We start from the raw sequence: 12,075 nt of genomic DNA on the forward strand, positions 1-12,075 counted from the left end.
CTCTGTGGTGATAACAGTTATTGAGCATCTACAAAGGGCTGTGCCCTGTGCTGTGCTCTTCATGTACAGTATCTTGTTTAATCTCCAAAACAACTTTATGAGGTTCTATTACCCCCATTTTCTAAATAAGGGACTCTGGTGCAGAAAAACTGGATGGGGGAGCTCTGGTCACAGGTCTTACAGACCATACAGTAGAGACTCAAACCCAGAAAGGTCTATCTCCAGAGTTTGTACTCTTAGCACCATGTCTTACCATCTATTCTACTAATCTTGGCTTAAGTATAGTCCATGTTGTTCCTAGGACATAGGAATTTCTCTCCTTTTATCCAAAAGAAAGATCTACTTCTCTCTTCACTCCTTACTCTGCTCTTAAAGGCCTGGGTCAGCAGCAAGCATGGAGTCTGCAGGGCATCACACAATATGCATTTGGTGCCCAGGCATTGATGGTAGCCCACCACCCAGGATCCTGATGCCCAGGATGGCCAGGGTATGGGGATATAGGAAATAAACCCATTCCTGCAGAATTGGTTGGGAGCACCAAGCTATTGTATTTGGGAGTTTAAAAATGAGCCTGCTATCGTACTGTCTCTTACATCCAATCTTAGAATGAAGGGAAGGGAGGGGTTGGCTTTGTGCAGATTTCTTCCAGGGTGAACAGTATCTTCTCAGTCTGCCCTCAGGGCCATTTTTAAATTTTATTTTAATTTTTTTTTTATTATGAAATGTATTGTCAAATTGGTTTCCATACAACACCCAGTGCTCATCCTAACAGGTGTCAGGGCCATTTTTTGTACTCACCGTGGGATTCGGGGCACTATCAATTCACATACAGCCGTTCTCTGTCACTGTAAAATCTAGTACTAACATTTTATTTGCAATGTTTAGGTTAGGGATTTTTCTGGGGCCAAAATATTTCTTATAATTTTCCACTTCCTAGAGGCTAGACAGAGTGGGATTCAACACCACTCTCTTGGTCTATTTTTCTCCTTTTAATCTCTCTAGGTTTTTCAGATGAACCATTTGATGACTTTTAAAGGAGACTGAAATTGTCTCATAATGACTTGATTTAAGAGTTTCACATAGTATCTCTTGAGTTTTCTGAAATACTAACAGAGCCTTGGGGTGCCTGGGTGACTCAGTAAAGCATTGGACTTTGGCTTAGGTCATGATCTCATGGTTCCTGAGCACGAGCCCTGCATTGGGTTAAGTTCGAGCCCTGCTTGGGATGAGCACCACTTCTTTCTCTCCCTCTGTCTCTCCCTCTCTGCTCTTTGTTCACTTGTGTCCTCTGTCTTTAAAAAAAAAAAAGTATGTATGTATATGTATATGTATATGTATATATACATATACACACACATATACATGTATATATATATGTATATATGTATATATATTCAGAGGCTTAAAAACTTCCAGCCATTTCTCTTGGGGTGCCTGCGTGGCTCAGTCAGTTAAGCCTCCCACTCTTAATTTTGCCTCAGGTCATGATCTCATGGTTCTTGAGTTTGAGTCCTGTCCTGTGTGGGTTTCTGCACTGACAGCGTGGAGCCTGCTTGGGACTCTCTCTCTGCCCCTTCCCTGCATCCATGCTCTCTTTCTCTCTCTCTGTCTCTCTCAAAATAAATAAATAAACATTTAAAAAAAACAAAAACCTAGTCATTTCTCCAAAGCTTGCCCACTGCACATGGTCCACACACTGGTCATGAGACTGGAATTGACATCTCTATAGAGAAGTGAGGTAAAAAGTGACATGGAAATCCTTATTTTAAGCATTGTCAATTATTACTTGCCCCATATAATAAAAGGGCAGTTCTTTGGTCTTCCCCCCTGAACTTGATGTATTTAAAAATGTAAAGAATGTAAAGATTGCTTATTGCAAACTCTAAAAGTGTCTTTTAGCTGCAAATACCCTTCTCCTTTTAGCTTCCTGGCAAAGACACACTTGTAGGAGGAAGGCAGGCAGAAGCTGGGGTGGGGGGTGGTTTTGATATATTAATGTAGTTTGTTCTCTTTTTCTCCTCAGATAGTCTGCTGTCATTTTCTGCCTTGGAAAATAACTAAGTGGCACTTGGAATTAAACTCTCCCGGGGAAAGTGGTATGAGTATTGAGAATTTTAAGTTAAAATCACTTTCTATCTCTCTGCATGGCTCAATTCTTCCTTTTATCTTCTTCCCTATCATGTATTGTTAGGTTTTAATATAGTATCAAATAACCATGGTCAACAGCAGAAGAGAGGTAACTCTTTTTCTGATTAGAACAAGTGGCTTTTCTGACACAGAGCCTCATCTCAGGGGCTGAGAGACTGACCACACAAGTGGCTGCTCTGCCCTGTGTTTCTCGAATGATAACGTTTTCCTGAGGCTAAAAAGGAAGCCAAGGCCACAACTCTAAAAGGAGGAAATTTTTCTCATTGTTGATTAGGGCTCAGTTAGCTTTACCAGGAAAATGATGACCTCGGGTCCTTCTTTTACCCTCAGGAAGATTTAAGCTATATCTTCCATACGTTTCTTTTTCAGGGAGTCTACACTTTACATATACTGGCTTCAGAGTAGGAAGAATTGGTTTCTTCACAACTCAGGCCAGATGGAAAGTATTTTCCTTTGCTCCTGCAAAACCAAAATAACTAGTATTTCTTGCTTGTGAATTTGGGCTTGCAAGTAAGGCGTGAGTGCTGGCCACATGGAAACAGTGTTCCAACTCTAGTCACAGCTGGAGCCCTTTGGCCATCTGAGAATGTTCTGTTGGAATTCCAAACAGATGAAGCCAAGCCCAGAACTGGTCACAACTAGGAAACAATCCGATTATTGTTTCCTGTTTGTCAGGTTTTGCCTGCCCTGTTTTACATCATATAGTTCAGATTTGCTCTTTTCCATTTCCTTGCCTGGAATGCCTGGTCCTTTTCTGATATGCTCTCTAGTTTTACATACTTAGGACTCCCAAGTTTCTGATTCCCAACCTTAAAGGACTGATCCCTTTTCTCTGGAATCTCCTATCACTTGTGGTCTCTATTTCATGCATTCTGTCATTCCTTCACGCTCTTGCCTCTGTCTGGAATGCTCTTCTCTCAGCACTTTGCATGAGTGGCTTCTTCTCATTCTTCAGGTCTCTGCTGAAGCACCACTTCTACAGCAGCCTTCCCTCGCTACCTGTTCCAAAGCCAGAGGCTTTTCTAGTATGTTCAGAGACGGTCAGGTCCCCGGTGCCTGCAGAAGTGGCTGCTCTGCCCTCTTTCTAGAATGATCAAGTTTTCTTCTTCATGAGTTTGAAAAGGAGGAAAACCTCCCCATTTACTCTTTTCTTCAAATCTGAACTCAGAGAGTCAGTCCAAAAGTATTGAGTGGACAATATCTGGCACATAGTAGATACTGAATATATTGTGATAGGTGGATATAATTTAAGAAGGACGTTATCAAACCTTTTATCCTAGTTTGTTTGTTCTTTCTTTCTTTCTTTCTTTCTTTCTTTCTTTCTAATTTGAGAGAGAGAGAGAGAGAGAGTACATGAGAGCAGGGGAGAGAGGCAGAGCGGGAGGGGGGGGAGGGAGAGAGAGAGAGAGAGAGAGAGAGAGAGAGAGAGAGAGAGAGAGAAACCCGAGCAGGCTCCACAGGGAGCCTGATATGAGGCTCGATTCCATGACCTGAGCCAAAAGTGAGTGGGAGACTTCACTTAACCGACTGAGTCACCCAGGTGCCTTGCTTGTTATTTCCATGTGTGTGTGTGTGTGTGTGTGTGTGTGTGTATGTATATATATATATATATATATATATATATATAGTCATTATGTGCTGTTTGTGTTTGTTTTGTTTCGTTTTGTTTTTAAGTAGACTTCGTGCCCAGCACAGAGCCCAGTGCAAGGCTTGAACTCAACCCTGAGATCAAGACCTGAGCTGGGATCAAAAGTTGGACCCTCAACTGACCAAGCCACCCAGGTGCCCCTTATTATGTATTCTAATATAGAAAATAAATATTATTTTGAAGTTGATTGTTTTAAAATACTTTAGATTTTTTAAATTGAAGTTGAGAAAATTTGACTCTTAACTTCCATGTTTTATCAGTATGACTTTTGGAAATATGTAATTTCTGACTCAGTGCCTCTATCTCCAAAACACTGGTGATGCCATCCTGTGTGACCCTGTGGGGTTTGGTACAATAGATGGAGTGTGTCTAAGGTCCTGTGAGGTCTTAAAAAAATATATATAAAAAAGAATAATCAGATTGTTTATCTCAAGTTCCTAGGAGGAGGCCTTGTACAAAGTAGGTGTTCGATATTTATTTGTTAATGTAATGTAACATGAGAAAAGGAGACTGTGGATTAGCACACAGAAAGCAATAGAAAGATATTTGATATTCCTACAGTTCTTAGACTGTTTCACAGTGCAGTCTCTACCCAGGACTTCTTTTCTGAAAAACCTTTGGGACTAGGTAGTGCAATATTTCAAATGACAGGTTGTGATCCATCAGGAAAATATGAAATCAATTTAGTGGTTTGTGACCAGCATTTTGAAGTAATGGAATAAAATTGAAATATCCGATTCCATCATCAGTAATAAGGGTAAGTGTTCCCTGAAACTTTTGATTCGGATCTATGGGAGTGTGTGTTTTCTGAGTCAAGATGTAAAATGTTTCTTAGGTAAGTTGAGGTTTAAAAAATGTTTTAAAGCCTCCAATATAGTATGATTATACAGATTATAATTTAAATGGTGCTGTTCTCATTTTGCTTGATTTAAGAAGAAAAATAATTGTAACAGATGTCTTGTTTGCCGTTACCTACAAGGAGAAAAAAATTGTATACTGGAAAAGATATATAGGACTTTTTTTCCCCTTTTTTTTCCAGTTTAGGGCGATAATTAGAAGAAACTAAAATATAAAATATAACTGCTTTACTAATAAATTCAAGTCATGTTCTGGGAGATCCTTGGTCAAATTTCTCTTTATAGAGTTACTATGAAACTAATGATTTTCTCATTTTTTTATAGAAAACAAATGGCACTATCAAATTATGACTGTCAATATTTCTAAGTGACACTAAGAACTGTGCACATCCTATCCTGAAGACTGATTTTTTTTTAATGTTTTATTTTATTTTTGAGAGAGAGAGAGAGAGTGTGTGAACAGGGGAGGGGCAGAGAGAAAGAGGGAGACACAGAACCTGAAGCAGGCTCCAGGATCTGAGCTGTGAGCACAGAGCCTGACGTGAACCCATGAACCATGAAATCATGACCTGAGCCAAAGTCGGATGTTTAACTACCTGAGCCACCCAGGTGCCCCTCCTGAAGACTATACATTGCTTGAAAGGAATGAAAATTTATAATGTTTTTCAATTTCTTGCGACAAGTCCCTTTATTTCTTCAAATTATGTGTACTTGCTACTTAATATATCTGCTTGGAGAAAACTTCCTCACTGAACCTGTTTCAAACAAGGCAACAGAGTTTTAAATTTGTCTTTAACATTTTATTATGAACATTTCAAACCTGCAGGAAGGTTGAAATAATATGTCTAGCATCTAGATTCTACCATCTTTTATTGTACTTTATCACATCTATGAATCCATTTTATTTGTTGATGCTTTTTGAAGCAAATTACAGTTATCAGCACACTTCCCCTGAAGAACTTTAGCATGCATGTCACTAACTAGCGTTCAACATTTAAAGGTTTTTTTTTGTTGAATGTGAAATTTATATATAATAAAATGCACACATTTTAAGTGTAGGCTAGCTAAGTTTTTTTTTTTTTTTTTAATTTTTTTTTTTTTCAACGTTTATTTATTTTTGGGACAGAGAGAGACAGAGCATGAACGGGGGAGGGGCAGAGAGAGAGGGAGTCACAGTATCAGAAACAGGCTCCAGGCTCTGAGCCATCAGCCCAGAGCCCGACGCGGGGCTCGAACTCACGGAGCGCGAGATCGTGACCCGGCTGAAGTCGGACGCTTAACCGACTGCGCCACCCAGGCGCCCCAGGCTAGCTAAGTTTTGACAAATACATTAACCTGCTACCCAGACTCCTCTTATATGGAGCATTATTGTCACACCAAACTTCTCTCATACCATCTTCTAGTCACATCTTACCCCAACCCTCATCTCAATTTTTTCCACCATAGATTAATGTCACCTATTTGAGAATGTCATATAAATGGAATCATACACTATGTACTTTTGTATTTGGCTGTTTCCGCTCATCATAATGTTTTTGATTTTCATTTATATTGTTGCACGCATCAGTAATTTGTTTAGTGTTGAGTAGTAGTAGTTCATCATATGAATGTAGCCCAGTTTGTATATTCTTTTTCCTGTTGATGCATACCTGAACTGTTTTTAGGTTTTGGCTGTTAAACATAAAGCTGTTATAGGGGCACCTGGGGGGCTCAGTCGGTTAAGCGACACTCTTGATCTCGGCTCAGGTCATAATTTCACGGTTTGTGAGTTCAAGCCCTGCGTTGGGCTCTGCGCTGGCAGTGAGTGTGAAGCTACTTGGGATTTTCTGTCCCTCTGTCTGCCCTTACCCCACTTGAGCATCTCTCTCTTTCTCTCAGAAAAAATAAATAAACTGTAAAAAGTTTAAAAATATAAAGCTGCTATAATTATAAATGTCTTTTTGTGAACATAAATTTTCATTTCTTTTGGAGAAATAAGAGTGAAATTACTGGTCATATGCTAAGTATATTAAGAAACACACCCCCCCTTTTTTTTTTTTCCTGAAGTGATTGTGCCATTTCACATTCTTACTGGTGATAAAGTTTTGACTGGATGTCTCCACATTCCCTCATGCTCAGGATAGGTAATAGGTAATAAAAGGTCATAATACCTCATTCCTTTGAAGCTTTCACCCCATCATGCTTATAGAACTTAACTGTAGATTGTGAACAAACTTGTGAAATCATGTGAGTGGGAGTCCTGAACTGCTCGTGTGTATACTGGGAAAAAAATTTATTCCATCAGCAGATGGATGAAAAAAACATTGTCTTTAAGACAGAGAATAGAGGGAGTAATAGGAAACCCTTGACCGATCTCTGTCTTTTGATGTCCAAAAACTTGTTTCATTGCTACTTCTAAAGGAAGTAAAGCCTAGCCCAGAGGAGAGAGTCATTTCTTGGCACTATCCTAAACCAAGCTGTTAACTGGTTCCCTAGAAATAATTGTGTATTTTTTTTTTTTGCTTGTATTATAGATTTATTATACAACCCTCAGGCACCTGGTTAGAATTGGTTTTTAATTTCTATTTCATATTTCTGTCAGTTTGTATGGGTTTCTTTATTCAGTTTTTTTCTAAAAGAAGTTTATTTATTTTGAGAGAAAGGGAGAGAGAGAGAGAGAGAGGGGAAGAGAATGAATCCCAAGCAGGCTTTGCACTGTCAGTTTGGAGCCAGATGTGGGGCTCAAACCCATGAACCATGAGATTATGACCTGAACTGAAACCAAGAGTTGGATGCTTAACTGACTGAGCCATCCAGATGCCCCTCTTTATTCCATTAATGTGGTGAATTGCATTGGATCATTTTCAAATATGAAAGCAATCTTGCTTTCAAGGTTATAACATATTCTTTTTTATGTGTTATTAGATTCAATTTGCTAGTGTTTTGTATTAGGGATGTTTAAAACAATAGATTTATGAGATTTATGAGCAAAATTGGTCTGTAATTTTCTTTCCTTATAAACCCTTCTTTAGTTTTGGTGTTGAGTTTATTCTGGTGTCATGAAATAAATTGAGAAATATTCTCTAAAAGACTGTAAGACTGATGTTATTTCTTTGTTAATTTAGAAGAAGTTGCTAGTGAAGGATGTGGCCTTGAGATTTCTTCTGGGGAGTGTCTTTAAAATTTTTTTTTTAATGTTTTATTTATTTTTGAGACAGGGAGAGACAGAGCATGAACAGGGGAGGGTCAGAGAGAGGGAGACACAGAATCTGAAACAGGCTCCAGGCTCTGAGCTGTCAGCACAGAGCCCGACGTGGGGCTCGAACTCACGGACCGTGAGATCATGACCTGAGCCGAAGTCGGCTGCTCAACTGACTGAGCCACCCAGGCGCCCCTGGGGAGTGTCTTTAAATATGGGCTCATTTTCTTTGATAGGTATACGGCTATTTAGATTTTTTTTAATTTAATTTTTTTTTGAAGATTTTATTTGTAAGTAATCTCTGCACCCAACTAGGGGCTCTACCAAATGAGCCAGCCAGGTACCCTTATTTAGATTTTATTTTTGTATTAGTTTTAGTAAGTTGGTCTTTCCCTAAATTTTTTTTGTTCATTTAAATCTTCAGGTTTATTGGTATAAAGTTGTTGTTAATAACAGTATTTTCTAATATCTACAGTATGTTCTGTAATGATGTTGCTTTTTATTTTTTATTTATTTTGCTTTGCTCTTTGGTTATTTCTTAGTTAAAAGGTAGGGTTCTATACATATTGTCTGTTCAAGCAGAAGAAATGGTAGAGTTTTCTTACAAGCTTAAAGGGTATGTCTCTGAACTTGGAACCTGATAATGTTGGTGTTACTGTGTTTGGAAATGAAAACTAATTAAGGAAGAAGATATCCTGAAGAGGACAGGAGACATTGTGGGCATTCTAGGTGGCAAGAAGCTGTTGGGTCATATAGTAGGTGCCATTGGTAATGGGTTGCAAGAACTGTAGACAAGTTGGCTGAAAGCCCCTGGGATCATTCCTCCAATCTCTGTGCAGACTGGCATTAAGTCTGTGGATAGATGGTCAACATGAGCTGGTTATTGGTGGCCAATAGGCTGGCAAAATGTCAATGATTGACGTAATCATTAACCAGAAATGTTTCAATGATGCATCTGATGAAAAGAAGAAGCTGTATCATATCTACATTGCCTAGTTGGTGAAGAGACTTACAGATGCAAATGCCATGAAGAACACCATTGTGGTTTCAGCTACTGCTGATTCTGCCCCCCGTCAGTGCCTGACTCCTTATTCCGGCTGTTCTATAGGAGAATATTTTAAGGATAATGGAAAACATGCTTCGATCATCTATCAAGAGTTATCCAAATGCTCTGTTGCTTATTGCCACACTTCTGCTGCTCATGAGGCCTATTCTAGCGATATGTTTTAACTACACTCCTGTCTGCTGGAGAGAACAAAATGAATGATTCTCTTGGTAGTGGCTCCTTGTCTGCTTTTCCAGTCGGAGAAACACGGCTGGTTATGTGTGTGCTTATATTCCAATGAATGTCACCTCCATCACTGATGGGCAGATCTTGGAAACAGAAGTGTTTTACAAAGGTGTCTGTTGGCTTGTCTGTATCCTGTGTCAGATCTGCTGCCCAAACCAGGGTCAGGAAGCAAGTGGCAGGTACCATGAAGCTGGAATTGGCTCTTAATCATGAGGTTGCTGCTTTTGCCTGATTCGGTTCTGACCTCCCTGCTGCCACTCAACAGCTCTTGGGTCCTGATGTGCATCCTGAGTATCTGAAGCAAGGACAGTATGCTCCTGTGGCTACTGAAGAACAAGTGGCCCTTTGCTGGTATAAGGGGGTATCTTGATAAACCAGAGCTATTTCTATTTTATTTGTTTTTGTGGGGGTTTTTTGACTGGAGTATTTAAAAGCAAACCTTAAAAGGCCTGATATTTTATTCTAACCACTTCACCATGCTTTAAAAGACAACTTTTTCCTTATATAACCCAAAGCCATATTTACATCTAACAACATGAAATAAACATTTCTCAAGTTGTAATACAAACTATTCAAATTTCCCTATCATCTCAAAGAATGTCTTTTTACAATTATTACTTTTGCAAGCCAGAGTCTGCACAGGGTCCACCTTTGGTGATTACAGTCTCTAGGATCCCTTTTCATTTGCATAAGTGCTCCACTTCCCCTCCTTTATTTGAGTTACTTCTTGAAGAAACTGGGTCGGTGATCTTGTAGAATGTTGCAGTTGCATCTTGTGTTTAATTTGCTTTTCTATCCTCTGTATTTCCTGCAGTCTACAAGTTAGCACTAAAGACTTGATCAAATTCTATTTTAGATTCCTTTTTTTAAAATGTATGTTTGTGTGTTTATTTAGTTATTTACCTATTTATTTATTTATAGGTAGAGCACAAGCAGGGGAGGGGCAGAGAGAGAGGGGAACAGAGGGTCCAAAGTGGGCTCTGTGCTGACAGCAGAGAGCCCCATGCGGGGCTCGAACTCATGAACAGTGAGATCATGATCTGAGCCGAAGTTGGACGCTTAACTGACTGAGACACTCAGGCACTCCAGTTTGAGGTTCTTGACGAGAATATACTATAGGTGATGTTACAGACTTCATATTATTTTATCACCTCAAGAGCCACATAGTGTCAGATGGCCTCACTTTTAGTATGCTTAAGGTGTTCATGTGGTGATGCTGATTCCTGTCTGATTGTAAAGTTTCCCAACTATCTTTTACTTAATGATTTTGGTATCTTTTGTTGACCACTGTCTGATTCATTTGAAAACAATTATGGGTTGCAAGATGGTGATTTTATGATTTAATCATTCTGTTTTCATTTATTAGCTAGAAGTCTTCTGTAGAGAACTTTCTTACATCCGTAAGGATTATTTGGTTACCTTGAAATACTGTTCATACCAGAAAAACAGGACAGATCTTTAATTATTTCCTTTCAACTATCCAATTTTACAGTAATGTGTTCATTACCTAGCAACCTCCATGGTGTCCAGGGTCTTTCTCTTTTTCCTTTTTTGTTTTTCTTAAAAAAAATTTTTTTAATGTTTATTTTTGAGAGAGAGAGAGAGAGAGAGAGAGAGAGAGCAGGGGAGGGACGGAGAGAGGGAGACACAGAATCCAAGGCAGCCTCCAGGGTCTGAGCTGTCAGCACAGAGCCTGACGTGGGGCTCGAACTCACCAAGTGTGAGATCATGACCTGAGCCAAAGTTGGATGCTTAACCGACTGAGCCACCCAGGTGCCCCTCTTTTTTCCTTTTTTGTTTTTTTAAGAAATTTTTTTTCAACGTTTTTTATTTATTTTGGGACAGAGAGAGACAGAGCATGAACGGGGGAGGGGCAGAGAGAGAGGGAGACACAGAATCGGAAACAGGCTCCAGGCCCTGAGCCATCAGCCCAGAGCCCGACGCGGGGCTCGACGCGGGGCTCGTCGCGGGGCTCGAACCCACGGACCCCGAGATCGTGACCTGTCTGAAGTCGGACGCTTAACCGACTGCACCACCCAGGCGCCCCATCTTTTTTCCTTTTTTGAATAGCACTATGAACTCATAGCTTTACACGTTAAATGTGTTTCTATTGGTTGCAGTTGTTTGACACTCAAATTATTCTATTTTGAGTGTAAGTGGGAAGCTTTTGAGGCTTCTGTATTTGTTTGATATGATAGTATTATCTTTTGATAGCCTCTTTGTTTTCTGGCACAATAAGATATCCCAAGCTCAACTGGTATATTTCTTGGATTGACTGTACAGAAAATGCCAAGCCCTTTTAGTGTGAAATGATGTTTTGAGACCACAGTATGGGATTCTTGTTGTTACTGAATTATTATTGCTTCTTGGCCTTTTCAGTGGACAGAGCTACAAAATAAGTAATTTTAATGTTTATTTATTTTTTGAGAGAGAGAGCATGAGCAGGGAAGGAGCAGAGAGAGAAGGAGACACAGATTCTCAGGCTCCAGGATCTGAGGTGTCAGCACAAAGTCTGACGCAGGCCTCCAGCCCACGAACCGTGAGATCATGACCTGAGCCAAAGTCGGACGCTTAACCGACTGAGCCACCCAGGCGCCCCACCACGTTTTTTTTTTTTTTTAACTGAGCTTTTTATGCTGAACATTAAGTCCCTGACAGCTTTAACATAGTTTCTTAGTAGTAGTATATTAAAATATACATTTGTTGGTTTCAAAATAATAATTGTTGCTATTAACAATGAAACTACTAAATGAAACTAGATAATTTAAGATTGTTTGCCTTTTTAAAATTTTTTGTCCTAAAAATATATCCCAGTCAGAACTGTATAGTCAAGGGGTGCCTGGGTGGCTCATTCGGTTAAGTGGCAGATTCTTGGTTTTGGCTATGGTCATGGTCTCAGGGTTTGAGGGTTTGAGCCATGTATCCGGCTCTGCACTGGCGGTGTGGAGTCTGG

General features: G+C 39.7%; 1 pseudogene; it reads left to right on the plus strand.

The window, feature by feature from the left end:
• Positions 1–2,215: 2,215 nt before the first annotated feature.
• On the plus strand, positions 2,216–9,553 carry LOC115501692 (annotated as a pseudogene).
• Positions 9,554–12,075: the final 2,522 nt, after the last annotated feature.

The sequence above is a fragment of the Lynx canadensis genome, chromosome A2 (genome assembly GCF_007474595.2).
Source record: "Lynx canadensis isolate LIC74 chromosome A2, mLynCan4.pri.v2, whole genome shotgun sequence".
NCBI lineage: Eukaryota > Metazoa > Chordata > Mammalia > Carnivora > Felidae > Lynx > Lynx canadensis.